Genomic DNA, 14,017 nt, shown 5'->3' with positions numbered 1-14,017 from the left:
GGGGGACTAAGGGTGCTGTTGTGGGTGGGACCGACGTGGGCTCAGAGTCGCAGCAGGTGGATGCCCCTTTTGAGACAGAGGTGTCCCTGTCCGTCGAGACAGGAGACGTGACCCTGTCCAAAGACAAGCTCATTGCAGAGCAGAGAAATGATATGGAGTTGACGGAGCTGGTTGAGCGTGCTGTCACTGAGGAGGAGGTGGATAACATGTCAAAGGGGTATTTTCTAACTGACAACCTGCTAATGCGAAAATGGTCTCCCCTGAAAGCATCCAGGCAGGATGACTGGAGTGTGGTGAGACAGATTGTGGTACCACGTCGGTACAGGCGGGAGATTTTGAATTTGGCTCATGACAACCCCCTCTCTGGTCATTTAGGGGTCAATAAAACATACGACCGTATATTACGGCACTTCTTTTGGCCAGGTTTAAAGAGGGATGTGAAGCAGCATTGCAAATGTTGTCACATATGTCAAGTAGTGGGGAAACCAAATCAAACAATTGCTCCGGCCCCTCTGTATCCAATCCCAGCAGTGGGGGAGCCATTTGAGCGGATTATAATTGACTGCGTGGGCCCACTTCCTAGGACCAAATCTGGAAACAAGTTCTTGTTAACAATAATGTGTGCTTCTACTCGGTTTCCTGAAGTGGTCCCACTGCGTAAAATTACAGCACCAGTAATCGTTAGCGCTCTCACTCGGTTCTTTTCGTTATTTGGTTTGCCAAAGGTAATTCAAACGGACCAGGGGTCCAATTTTATGTCACGTGTGTTCGCTCAGGTGGTAAAACAATTGGACATCAAGCATTGTCATTCAAGTGCCTATCATCCTGAAAGCCAAGGTGCACTTGAGCGCTTTCACCAGACATTGAAAACCATGCTGCGATCTTATTGTCTGGAGTTTGAAAAGGAGTGGGATGATGGTGTTCATTTGATGATGTTTGCGGTTCGGGAAGTGGTGCAGGAATCATTGGGTTTTAGTCCAGCAGACTTAGTGTTTGCTCATACAGTGCGAGGGCCTCTGAAGCTGTTGAAAGAGAAGTGGCTACAGGAAGAAACTGAACAAAATCTTTTGGATTATGTTAGTAACTTTAGGTTTAGGTTGAGGCGGGCATGTGAGTTGGCAACGGTTAATCTCTCCGCCGCACAAAGCAAAATGAAAGGGTGGTTTGATGGGGATGCAAAGCATCGAGAATTCGCCCCAGGTGATAAAGTGTTGGTGTTATTGCCTATTCCTGGGTCGTGTTTGCAAGCTCGTTTCAGTGGGCCTTATTTGGTTGATAAGAAAATGGGGGAGAGAGATTACCTTATTGCCACGCCTGACCGAAAGCGCCGTAGGAGATTGTGCCATATTAATATGCTAAAACAATATTTTGAATCTGTTGATTCAGGTACAGAGGACTGTGGCAAGCTTCAGTCCCAGACGGTGTCTGGTGCTGAATCTTGCAAGTCTGTGATGTCCACTGTGGCTCTGCCTAGTGATGAAAATGAGGAGATGTGTTTGTCAGTGGCAATGACTCATGGTAAACTGTCAAATACTGAGGCACGGCAGTTGCTTGAGTCTCGATTGGCTCACCTGACTGAGTCTCAGTGCGGGGATGTGATTCAGTTAGTTGAGTCAAACGAGTCATTATTTGCTGATGTACCATCCCAAACCACTGTACTGAAACATGACATTGACGTGGGCAACAATCCATCTATTAAGCAACACCCTTATCGTGTTAACCCAGACAAGCGGCGTAGGTTGAAAACACAAGTAGAATACATGCTTCATCATGGCATTGCCGAACCTAGCTGTAGCTCATGGAGTTCTCCATGTATCCTTGTCGGCAAGGCCAATGGTGAGGATCGATTTTGTACAGATTTTCGGAAGGTAAATGGTGTAACAAAGCCAGACTGCTACCCCCTTCCACGGATGGAGGATTGCGTGGACAGGGTTGGTAGTGCCAAATTTGTTAGCAAGTTGGATCTTTTGAAAGGCTATTGGCAGGTTCCGCTTACTCAACGTGCAAAAGAGATCTCTGCCTTTGTTACACCTGATGACTTTTTGCAGTATAGAGTAATGGCCTTTGGCATGCGTAACGCGCCGGCAACGTTTCAGCGCTTGGTTAACGTCGTGTTGTCTGGGTTATCCTATTGTGAGGCGTACTTGGATGATCTGGTTGTGTGCTCCGATTCATGGGGGGAGCATATGGGCCATTTGAGGGAGGTTTTCAAACGCCTTGCAGGTGCTAAGTTAACTGTTAATCTTGGGAAATGTGAATTTGGGCAAGCAACTGTCACTTACCTGGGGAAAATTGTGGGTCGGGGTCAAGTGCGTACAATTCAGTCAAAGGTGGAGGCTATTGTAGCTTTTCCAGTTCCTACATCTCGGACTGAGCTTCGGCGTTATTTGGCGATGGTGGGGTACTACAGGGGGTTTTGTAAAAACTTTTCTGTGGTGGCTACACCTTTAACCGATTTATTGAGTCCTAAAGTGAATTTTGTGTGGTCTGGTGTGTGTCAGGCTGCTTTCGAGCGTACAAAAAGCATTTTGTTAAACGCTCCTGTACTCGTGGCACCCCGTTTTGATGGGCCATTTAAATTGGCAGTGGATGCAAGTGACACAGGGATGGGCGGGGTTCTGTTACAAGATGGACCTGATGGGATAGAACATCCTGTGTCATATTTCTCCAAAAAGTTTAATCGTCACCAAAAATGGTACTCAACCATTGAACAAGAGGCACTGGCCTTGTTAATGGCTCTGGACCATTTTGAGGTGTATGTCGGATCCTCTAATGTCCCGGTAATTGTTTATACGGATCACAATCCGTTGGTTTTTGTACATCGAATGCGAAACAAAAACAAGCGATTAATGAGTTGGAGTTTATTGCTACAAGCATATAATTTGGAAATTCGACATATTCGTGGCAAAGACAATGTTATGGCAGACGCATTGTCTCGTGTTTAGGTTTGTGTTGTTGAATGGTGGGTTTCTGGCACTAGTGTGCGGTGTTACCTGGGTCAGAGCCCACCATTCAATAACTTAGGGTGGGGGTGTTATGTGCTTGCACAGTTAAAACACCTCAGTTTAGCTCATATTATTGGGTCACTAATGGTTGTTTGTTCTTTCAGTGTCTACTCTGTATTGCTGCTGTGGTCTGTGGCTGTCACTCATCGGTGATTGAGCTGGCTGCTCCGCCCCTGTCCCAGCTGTCCTTCATGAGGAATTAGGGTCCAGGATATAAAAGGAGCTGTGGCCAGCTCTCATGATCTTCCCCCAGCACCCCAGCAGAGCACAACTGTTATTTTGTTCCCCTGATTTTGTATGTTCTTTCTTTCAGTTTCGATGGGCTGGCCGTGAGTATTGTTTGGTATGAGTTTTCGTTATTGATTAGTTTAGTTTGTTATTTTGTTTTGGTAGTTTACGGGAGTCTGGTGAGACGACGAGCACATAGTGTTTGGCTCACCAGACTCCCCACTTTTTGAGTTTGGCCAGCCCATCACTTTACTTTGTTAGGAATTTAGTTAGGTTTTGTTTCCAGTCATGAGGCTTATCCAACACTGTGTTTCTTGGTGCATGAATTACTTCACATTTGCTGTTGGTACAATAAACTTCCACCAAAGTGTGATAAAAACCTGACTGTTTCCTTGTATTATGTTGTGGTCCCTTGTGCAAACGAGCCAAGGTTAAAGGGGCCGTAACACTGCCCCCCCCCCCCTGCCTGCACTACCCCAGCTGATTTCACCGCTTCTCCTCAGCGCTATCTTCCTGTCGATACGGTAGACATCACCAAGATGTCTGGTTGAGTTTCTAAATTCTTTATTGGACACCATCAAGTGAAACATTGCACGTATAACCAGTAGCCATGTGGTGGAAAAGGTACTCTTTTTTTTTTATTTAAGTAAAAGTATCAATACTTTAGTACTCTGTTACAAGTAAAAGTCTGGAACTCAAAAATGTACTTGAGTAAAAGTACAAAAGTATTGGCATACAAATGTACAAAAGTACCAAAGGTAAAAGTACCCATCATGCAGAATGTCCCATTCAAGTTTTCAAACGTATAAAAATCATTTGAAAATAGCAGATCTACAAGCTCACAATGCGTCGCATCGCGACGCATTGTGAGCTTGTAGATCTGCTATTTTCAAATGGCTTAAATGTATATAGGGCTGAAGTGCTTAATGTATGTTTTGTAATAATAATCAAAATCAAACAAAGTAACTAGTAACTCAAGTTTTCAAATAATTGTAGTGGAGTAAAAAGTACAATATTTGCCTCTGCGATGTAGTGGAGTAGAAGTAAAAGTATTTGAAATTGGAAATACTCAAGTAAAGTACAAATACCTCAAAATTGTACTTAAGTACGGTACTTGAGTAAATGTACCTAGTTACTTTACACCACTGCCAGTAGCCTATATTTCAGCTGAAAATACAGCGTAAGCCAAGCAACGCGTTTGACAGAGAGAGAGAGAGGGGGGGGGAGAGAGAGCGAGCAAGAGAGAGAGAGAGATCAAATGGAGATCTGTTTCCTAATGCTTATCAAACTGGGGGTTACTTGAAATTCTAAAGGTTGAGGATCAACAAAAAATATGTCTTATACAGTCGTTTGTATCCACGCATGCTGTCTGTCTATCGTTCTGGATCAGTGAACAGCAATGTTTCTGTTCTCCAAGCTATACTGTAGGAGGGGCTGAGTATGGTTTGTGTGTACTGCCTTAATCCATTCAATCCGGGAACACATCTGTGTCATTTTCAAGATTTCTTTGGGCTTTTCAAAAATAGCAGATATACAAGCTCATAGCGCGGCACCGAGTGCCGCGCTATGAGCTTGTAGATCTGCCATTTTTTGAAAATTTGTGATTTTCTTTTTTGAACATCTTTGAATATATATATTTTGTAAGCGAACATTTGTTTGTTTTTTAACAAATATCTTTATTAGCTTCACAGTTTTAACATGAAATCAGTTAGACATTTACTTTTTTCATTTTCTCCCTTTCCCCATCCCTCCCCCTTATTGTTATTGCTGTCACATTTTCCTTTTCAAAAGATAAAGACAAAGAATTCTGTAACAAATGCAGTGGAATAAAGAAATGTACCTGACAAACATGTAAACACAGTTTAAAATTTGGTATGGACAGTGGAATGTAATAGAAAATAAATAATAAATATAATTTAAAAATAAATGTTCACAATAAGTGCAGGAAAAAATAAGAAAAAATGTTTTTTTTACAAAAGACAGACAAAAACAAAAATAAACACACGAGATGTATTAATCAGATGCAAACATGCCAATCCACGATTAAAAAAAAAGAATGGCTGACCTACAAGCTCATAGTGCGGCACCGAGTGCTGCGCTATGAGCTTGTAGATCTGCTATTTTTGAATAGCCAAAGCAATCTTAAAAATGACATAAGATACGTTCCCGGAATGAATGGGTTAAACTTCCTTATGTCTGGCTGTGGCAAGAGTCTCTCTTTCTATCTCTCTCCCTCTCTCTCTCCGAGAAAGCCACAGTCGCTTGGCACCTGTTTTCATTTCCGCTTTCAATGGACTCACGCGCCCCCCCCCCCCCCCCACAGCCCTGGCGCCCAAAAAAACAGGTATCAACTGCCAACTGCATCTTGGCGCCGGAACAAGCGAAGCATCCCTTTTGTTTCCCTTCTCTCTCTCTCTCTCTCTCTCTCTCTCTCTCTCTCTCTCTCTCTCTCTCTCTCTCTCTCTCTCCGGCGTGATCTCGTTTACCCGCGATATAAATAAACCTGCCAGAGACATCACTCCACACCCGCGTCTGACAGCGCTCTCCCACCCCCCCCCCCCCCCCCCCCCCACCACCTCCTCCTTTCTCCTTTGAAGCAGTATACTCCATCTCCTCCTTTCTCCAGCTCTCCCACACCTTCCACCTCACATCATGTTGTAGCAGGAAGGATGATGATCCATGATTTCCACTTGGATTTGTGGGATCAGTAATACGCCACATTGACACGAGTTGTAGTTAACCCTCGAAGGCCGGGAACTAGGGGTGTAATGATACGTTTTAACAGCGATTCAATACGTATCACGATACTTGGTTGTCGATACGATACATGAACAATACAGGTTAATTTAGAACGATACGATTCGATTCAATGATTTAAAATCGATATAGTAACTATTTATTTACCCAAAAATTCTGTGTGAAAAATAAAATTGATTATTTGCATTGCAGAACGATTCGATACGATTATTTGCATTGCAAAACGATTTGATACGATACAAAGTCAAGCGATGCGATATTTAGCCGTTTGCGTATCGATATAGTAGATCGTTGAGAATTCAAAACGATCTTTCGATGCAGTTACTATATCGTTACACCTCTACCGGGAACGCATCTGTGACATTTTTCAATTAAGATTGATTTGGACTATTCAAAAATCGTGAAAATGTGTGAAAATCTTTGAATATATACATTTTTAAAGCGAACATTTGTAACTCAAATCTGTGCTTCTGGGGGGTCCCTGGAACATAATTTGAGATGGGGGTCCACGGCCAAATACATATCATTTTGGGGCTCCTTGACATGAAAAAAAGTTTGAGAACCACTGATATATCAACGTAAGTTTAAAAAAAACAACTGTTACGATTTGGAAGACATTTGCATAATCCCCCAGAAGCAAAGATTTTATTTAAAAATGTTTCGTTTGTTTAAAAATATTCAAAGATTTGCACACATTTTCACGATTTTCCCCAAAAAATAGCAGACCTACAAGCTCATAGCGCGGCACCAAGTGCCGCGCTATGAGCTCTGTTATTTTTGAATAGCCAAAGAAATCTAAAAATGACAGAGATTCTTTCCCGGTCTAAATGGGTTAAATCATCTCAGAGACATGGCATGGTATACTTCCCACGGATCAGAGCTGTTTCTCTGTTTCGTTTGATTGTATTGTTTACCGGAGGGGGGTGTGTGTGTGTGTGTGTGTGTTGTAGCACGATGATCCACAATGGCTTGTAGGATCAGCACGGCACATTGACACAGGTTGTAGTTAAATCATCTCGGAGACATGGCATGATATACCTACGGATCAGAACCTTCTTTACCGGAGGGTGTGTGTGTGTTTACACTCACATAGTATGGAAAGAAGATGATGTTCTTTTATCCTACAATTCCCTAAGTAAACTAGTAGGGATAGTAAATTAACCAGTTAAACCCCATCCACTTTGTCGACCGGGGAACCCCCAGGGGGTCTCTAAATCGGCACATTTTGCCGGATATTTGCCTATATTTTTGCCAATCGTCCATGTTTGAGGACATGCCCAGAATGAAAGACTACAAGTCACAGGCACTGACTTTTGGAGACTTATGTCCCCCATGTGGTTTTGGAAGGAGATGCAACAGCAACAACAGGGAGGCCATTTCATTTGCTGAGGACGTGTGAGTCACAAGAACAGGGAGAACAGGGAGTCTTTTAGTTGGGGACGAGAGGCAATTCTACAATAAGGAATTATTTAACATTTCAAGCCGTTCTAAACATCTCATTCCAAACGTATGAGACGTCCTTTTGAATCCATGAATCTTGGGAAGGCGGAGAGGACATCGACACCTTTGCCATTAACCTTAATGGCAAAGGTTTGAGTTAAAAATGTTCGCTTTAAAATAATATATATTCAAAGATTTGCACACATGTTCACGATTTTTCATAAATAGCAGAACTACAAGCTCGTAGCGCGGCACTCTGTGCCGCGCTACGAGCTTGTATATCTGCTATTTTTTAAATAGCAAAAGTATAAAATAATGCTTTTTTTTAGCTCAAATCAAAAAGTGACACAGATGCGTTCCAGGTCTTAATGGGTTAACATTGATTGATTTGATTGAATACTTTTAACAGTTTGCAAAAAGTACAGTGGTACAGTTATACAACAATGCTAAAATGATAACTCAAAAAGCCCTGGAGGCCTGAAAGGTCTGTCTCATCTTCTGGAAGATCTGAGAGTTAGTCAGTAGTATGCTTGAGCAAAGACTTGGATCTCTTTGCAAGCATCCACATCAATCACAAGCTGCTCTTCCATATATTAACAGCCCTCTGGGAAGTTGGACCTCAAGGAGAAAGGCCAGGAGAGCTGCTTGGTGGCAGTGCAGATCCTTCACTTCCTTAGGACTGTTTTCAGATGACCAAAGCAATGTATCCTGTAGAAGTGTACCTGAAAATGAATAGATGTGTTGTCATACTTGACTCATTAGAAATCTCAGAGAATTCAAGTGTCAATGTCATGCACACAGCTTTATGTCTGCATGACATGTATGATAGATAATAAGGGCCCTATTCTGGGCTCCGCCTTACCCATTATCCCTAAACTTCTTTGCAATTTTTTGCTATTTTGAAAATATTTTCAAATAGTTCAAAAAGCCGATCTACAAGCTCACAACCTGTCGTTGTAGATCGGCTAGTTGAACTATTTGAAAATGATTTTCAAAATAGGAAAAAAATGCAAAGAAGTTTAGGGATAATGGGTAAGGCGGCGCCCAGAATAGGGTCGTAAGTGTCACGCAAACAATAATATCGACCATTACTAGCCTTTCTTAGAATATGGATCCTGTTTAGCAGACACTGGGAAAAGATAGTACAGTGAGATAAAACTCAATGTGCTTTTCAAGGCAGCACTGTTTCTTGTCTCACAGCAAATGACTTCCTTCAATGCATTCATACACCATTGTATAATCATTTAAACAGACCTAGAACATTTTCCCTTACAAAACCCACCCCCACTTATATTAGAATGATAAGATTGGCTCTTATGTATGATTATGCTTAACTTCACCTTTTTTATGGAACTGCAGCAAGTCAAACCGTCCTTCAACTTCACCCAACTTCACATATACTTCTGCAGTTGACTGTACTTTATTTTTTTTATTTTTACTCAAAACTGCAAGAAAGTTCTGACTCACAGAATGTTCTTTTTCAAAGATTCTTTCATCTCATGTTCTTTCATCCTGAAAAAAAGTTTAACCACGTTCTTCCGTTCTTTAGTTATCGGCAGTTGAATATAGCTTGTTTTCACCAAAAACGAAAAGAAGAAAATAAATAAAAGAAATCAGAGATAAATGTGTTGTTATAAATCTGATAACATTAGTAGATGGGCTGGAATTTCTTTAGATCACGTTGATTTACGGATGTATGCTTCACACCAAATGACGTCTGTGGAAGTCAATGGCAGTTAATGTGTTAATACTCTACTCCAGGGGTCTTCAACGTTTTCAGGCCAAGGACCCCCTAGCTGAGAGAGAGATGAAGCAGGGACCCCCTCTATATCGTATAAAATTGTGTTTCAGATTTTAAAACACAATTTTTTGGTGGTCTGCTTTTTTCCCTCTACACACCTATGCCTCTTTGCCAAAAATAGCCGATCTACAAGCTCACAACGCCTCGCAGCGCGAGGCGTTGTGAGCTTGTAGATCTGCTATTTTTGGCTACAGTTCTCTTCAGAAAAGGGATGCTAGGGTTCAAGTGGTTAAGGTAAAATAAAAAATCCTATCACACAAAGATTTGGCGGACCCCCTGTAGTAACTCTGAGGACCCCCTAGGGGTCCCGGACCCCCTGTTGAAGACCCCTGCCCTACTCGATCATACTACAGTGTCACACAAAAGCATCAAAAGTAGCAGATCTGCGAGCTCAAAACGTGGCACGAAGCGACATGATTTCTGAAAAAGAAGCAACTATAGATGCGCTTCCCCCACTTCTAAAAGTAGCACGACAGCCCTGTGAATACAAATCCAGACATCAGCGTCCAGGTGAGACCATCCGACCCACGGCGTGAGAGAGAGAGAGAGGGAGAGAGAGAGAGAGAGGGACAGGGCTCTCCCACCAATACTTTCCAGCCAGTCTACTTATCCCCCCCGAGAGGGTAACATTAGACGGATGAGTCCAACAGAAAAGCACCCTCTCTCTGCCTCTCTTCTGCCACCAGCGTGATAAATGACCGCTCCCTCGACGGGCAGGTATACCACGGCGGGACGCGGGAGGAGGGGGGGGGATATTGGTCATCCTCCAGACAGGTCAGGGTTATATATAGAATACAGATGATGTGCCCTTTGGTCCGGCCCCCTCTATGCGCTCCGTGATGCATGATACGAGGCCTATCCCCACAGCTGTGTCCACTCAGGTGATGTCATCTTAAATGGACGATGCCCGCGCGACGGGGCCAGATGTCCCCCCGTCCCCCCCCTCCACACACAGCGGCCATGTGGCCGGGGTCCCTATCCTCCACGCTTCACTGCTTTTATCGACCGATCTGGGTTCGGAGATGCAATCTGATGATCCACGCGATTTTAACTGGTGACAGTTAGCGGTGATGCACGATGTAACTTTTCTCTTCTATTTGAACCTGGTTTCCTATGCGCAAGTGCTGAATGTTTTACCATTGAGCTAATAGAGCCTGCCTGCTTGTTCAATCCTGTGTCTAGGTGAGGCATGACCTTCGACACGATCTAAATATCTCAATAGAAGATCAGCGAGATGAAATAAAACCACCCCAATTGTATAAGTCAGGGGTTCTCAAACTTAGTAGCCAGTAGTCACTTTGAGTAGCAGTTGGGGAAAACGCTCACCCCAAAACATGATTTAAGATTTTGTGCATAACTCGGACGGCACTGAGTCGGCTAAAGCGAACTTCGCAACGTTCGGCACGGCAACTCGCTCACTTTAGCTCGCTCTGTGGTGCCTCTCATGGCTTCGCTTGAGACTGCGCGCCTCCGTCGCGGTCAAAAACTATACTTTATTGGCCCAAAAAATTGTCTGCGGTTCTCGAAAAAATAGAGCCGACAGCGGGATTTGATCACAGGGGGTTGGGATTGGCAGTCCAATGCTCAGCGAGGCACGCCACCTTACCTCAAGTACAGTTCTTGAGTACATGTACTTAGTTACTTTCCACTACTGCGAGTTAGATAGTGACCTGTGAGGATGGGTATCGGTAGCCTGGTAAACCCTCCCTCCGGAAATCTCATTTCCATTTGATTTCAGGAGTGAGTCTGGCCTGATCGCCCATTCTGCAATATTGGCTGTGGGCTGGAGTTGGGCGGGAGTAATACCGTTGACTGACAACCCCTTCAGCCAATGATCGTTTTTCCCCTTCAGCCAATCAGCAGTTCATTTTTACCACCTCCAGACTATGTGACGCAACAGGACTTTTGGGACGGCCATGCCCAAAATAGGTTGCCTTATTCGGATACATATGTGTCACTGCCCGCCCCGGCCGGTTCTCTGAATTTTTATTCTTAAATAGGCTCTGTCATGATTAATTGACTACATATATGAAGTTTAACAACTAAATTCTATCCAAACGATATCTTACAAGTAAATTCCGTGCCTCAAAATAGAAGTTAGAGAGCTTTTTGAAGTAAAAAAACAGCGGAGAAAATAGTGGACAGAAAATATGGCTGCCGTTCGTGTTTTGTCGGCTGTATTCAGGCTGCACTCGGTGCCATTCGGGCTCACTGGAACTCGCCACCTGATTGGCCAACTGTCGCTGTCAATCACAGATCGATGTGCGACGACGCTGATAGGCTCGTCTGTTTGGTGCACACAGCCAATATTGCAGAATGGGCGATCAGGCCAGACTCACTCCTGAAATCAAATGGAAATGAGATTTCCGGAGGGAGGGTTTACCAGGCTAGGGTATCGGTTGGTCAGATCTGGTCCGCCTCCTCACAGCTGATGCTAACGTGGAGGTCACAGGGTGGCGTTCCTGGAGAGCTGGACCGTGTACACCGGTGTCCAGGTGGGAGATAAATGCAGCCTGCTATAAGAATGACAATGGATAGTTTCATTAACGGCGTACTGGACAAAGATTCATGGTCTAGTTCCACCGTGTCTGCAGCTTGCAAGATGAGGGAATCAAAAGGGTGTGTGTGTGCCTGGAGTAGATACTAGAGCTATCAGTGGTGGAAAGTAACTAAGTACATGTACTCAAGTACTATACTTAAGTACAATTTTGAGGTCTTTTTTTTTTACTTTACTGGAGTATTTCCCATTTTCAATACTTTTACTCTACTACAATTATTTGACAACTTTAGTTACTTTGTAGATTTTGATTATTATTACAAAACATACATTAACCACTTAAGCCCTATATACATTTTTGGCCATTTGAAAATAGCAGATCTACAAGCTCACAATGCGTCGTGGCTATTTGAAAAGAGCAGATCTACAAGCTCACAATGCGTCACATTGCGATGCATTGTGAGCTTTTAGATCTGCTATTTTCAAAATATGTTTCATACATTTTGAAATGCGACATTCTGCTTTAAGTCCATTTTGATGCCAATACTTTTGTACTTTCACTCGAGTACATTTTGAATTCCAGACTTTTACTTGTAACAGAGTATTTCTACATTGCAGTTTTGATACTTTTACTTAGGTATTTTTTCCACCACTGGCAAGGTGATGGAGTCAAAAGGGTGTGTCCCTGGAGTAGATATATAGAGCCATGCATGACTCTGGTTAAATGAAAGGAATTACATTTTTCCTACTATTGGGTCACCACGAACGTGCAGGAGAGGAAAGAAAATACATTATATTTTAAGTGATGTTCTTTGTTTCAGATCAGTTTTATACAGCTCCCTTTGCAAATTCATGCTATTCCTTTCTTTTAAGGCAGATATATATTTTCACTCTTTTTTTACCAATTCTCTTACACAGATCCTGTATTTTCTTCTCTTTTTGTACATGCCCTCTGCTGTTTGCGTCGCGATAATTTTTTTATTAAATCGATTTAAATTGTCACCAGTTTGAATCGATTTGCATCAATTTACGATAAACTGTTACATAGTGATATACAAAGTCTATCACAGGGGTCTTCAACAGGGGGTCCGGGACCCCTAGGGGGTCCTCAGAGTTACTACAGGGGGTGCGCCAATTCTTTGTGTGATATGATTATTTTTGTTACCCTAACCACTTGAACCCTAGCATCTCTTTTCTGAGAAGAACTTTAGCCAAAAATAGCAGATCTACAAGCTTCTAGATCGGCTATTTTTGGCAAAGAGGTATAGGACAGGTGTAGAGGGAAAAAAGAGAAAACCAAGTAAACAAAAAAAGTTTAATCTAAAACCCAATTTTATCTAATGTAGAGGGGGTCCCTGCTTTATCTCTCATCTCTATACAATATGTAGTGGGGGTCCCTGCTTCATTTCTCTCTCAGCTAGGGGGTCCTTGGCCTGAAAACGTTGAAGACCCCTGGTCTATCACGTACATGTTTTTGTGTCTTAGACTCCCTAATGCATTTGAAATTGTGGGTTGTTGAAATATAATAGGTAGATAATCACTGACCTAAGCAAAATGTCCCTGACATGATGAGCTAATAGACAGTGAACTGCAGCAAGCTTATGACCCCCCCCCCCACCCCCCCCCCCCCCATCATCCTCACATGGACAGGGGCAAAGAAGAGGAAAATCAATTTTTCCTGGAGTAAATTAAATCTTTGTTTTCAACCGGAGAACAACAGACAAACTGAAAATGATTACTGCTCAGAGCGCCACGTGATTTTGGCCGTTTGCCTGAGGCAGCATTTGCCCCCATGTGTGTGTGTGTGTGTGTGTGTGTGTGTGTGTGCATGCGTGCGTGCGTGTGTGTGTGTGTATACATGCATGTGAGATTGTGCAGTGGTGTAAATGTACTCAAGTACTGTACTTACTGTAAGTCCAATTTTGAGGTGTTTTTACTTAACTGGAGTATATCGTACTTTTACTCCACTGCATCTCGGAGGCAAATATCGTACTTTTACTCCACTGCAATTATTTGAAAACTTCAGTTACTAGTTACTTTGTAGATTGTGATTATTATTAAAAAACTTCAGCCTTATATACATTTCGGTTGTTTGAAAATTGCCCATCTACAAGCTCACAATGTGTCCTGATGTGACGCATTGTGAGCTTGTAGATCTGCTATTTTCAAAAGATTTGTATGTATTTTATACATTTGAAAACTTTGCGAAATGGGAAAGTACATTTTGATACCAATACTTTTGTACTTTTACTCAAGTACATTTTGAATTCCAGACGTATACAGAGTATT

This window comes from Gymnoscopelus microlampas (genome assembly GCF_963454915.1).
Source record: "Gymnoscopelus microlampas genome assembly, chromosome: 6".
Lineage (NCBI taxonomy): Eukaryota > Metazoa > Chordata > Actinopteri > Myctophiformes > Myctophidae > Gymnoscopelus > Gymnoscopelus microlampas.
The sequence above is the reverse complement of the archived record's forward strand: the minus strand, read 5'-3'. Positions refer to the sequence as shown.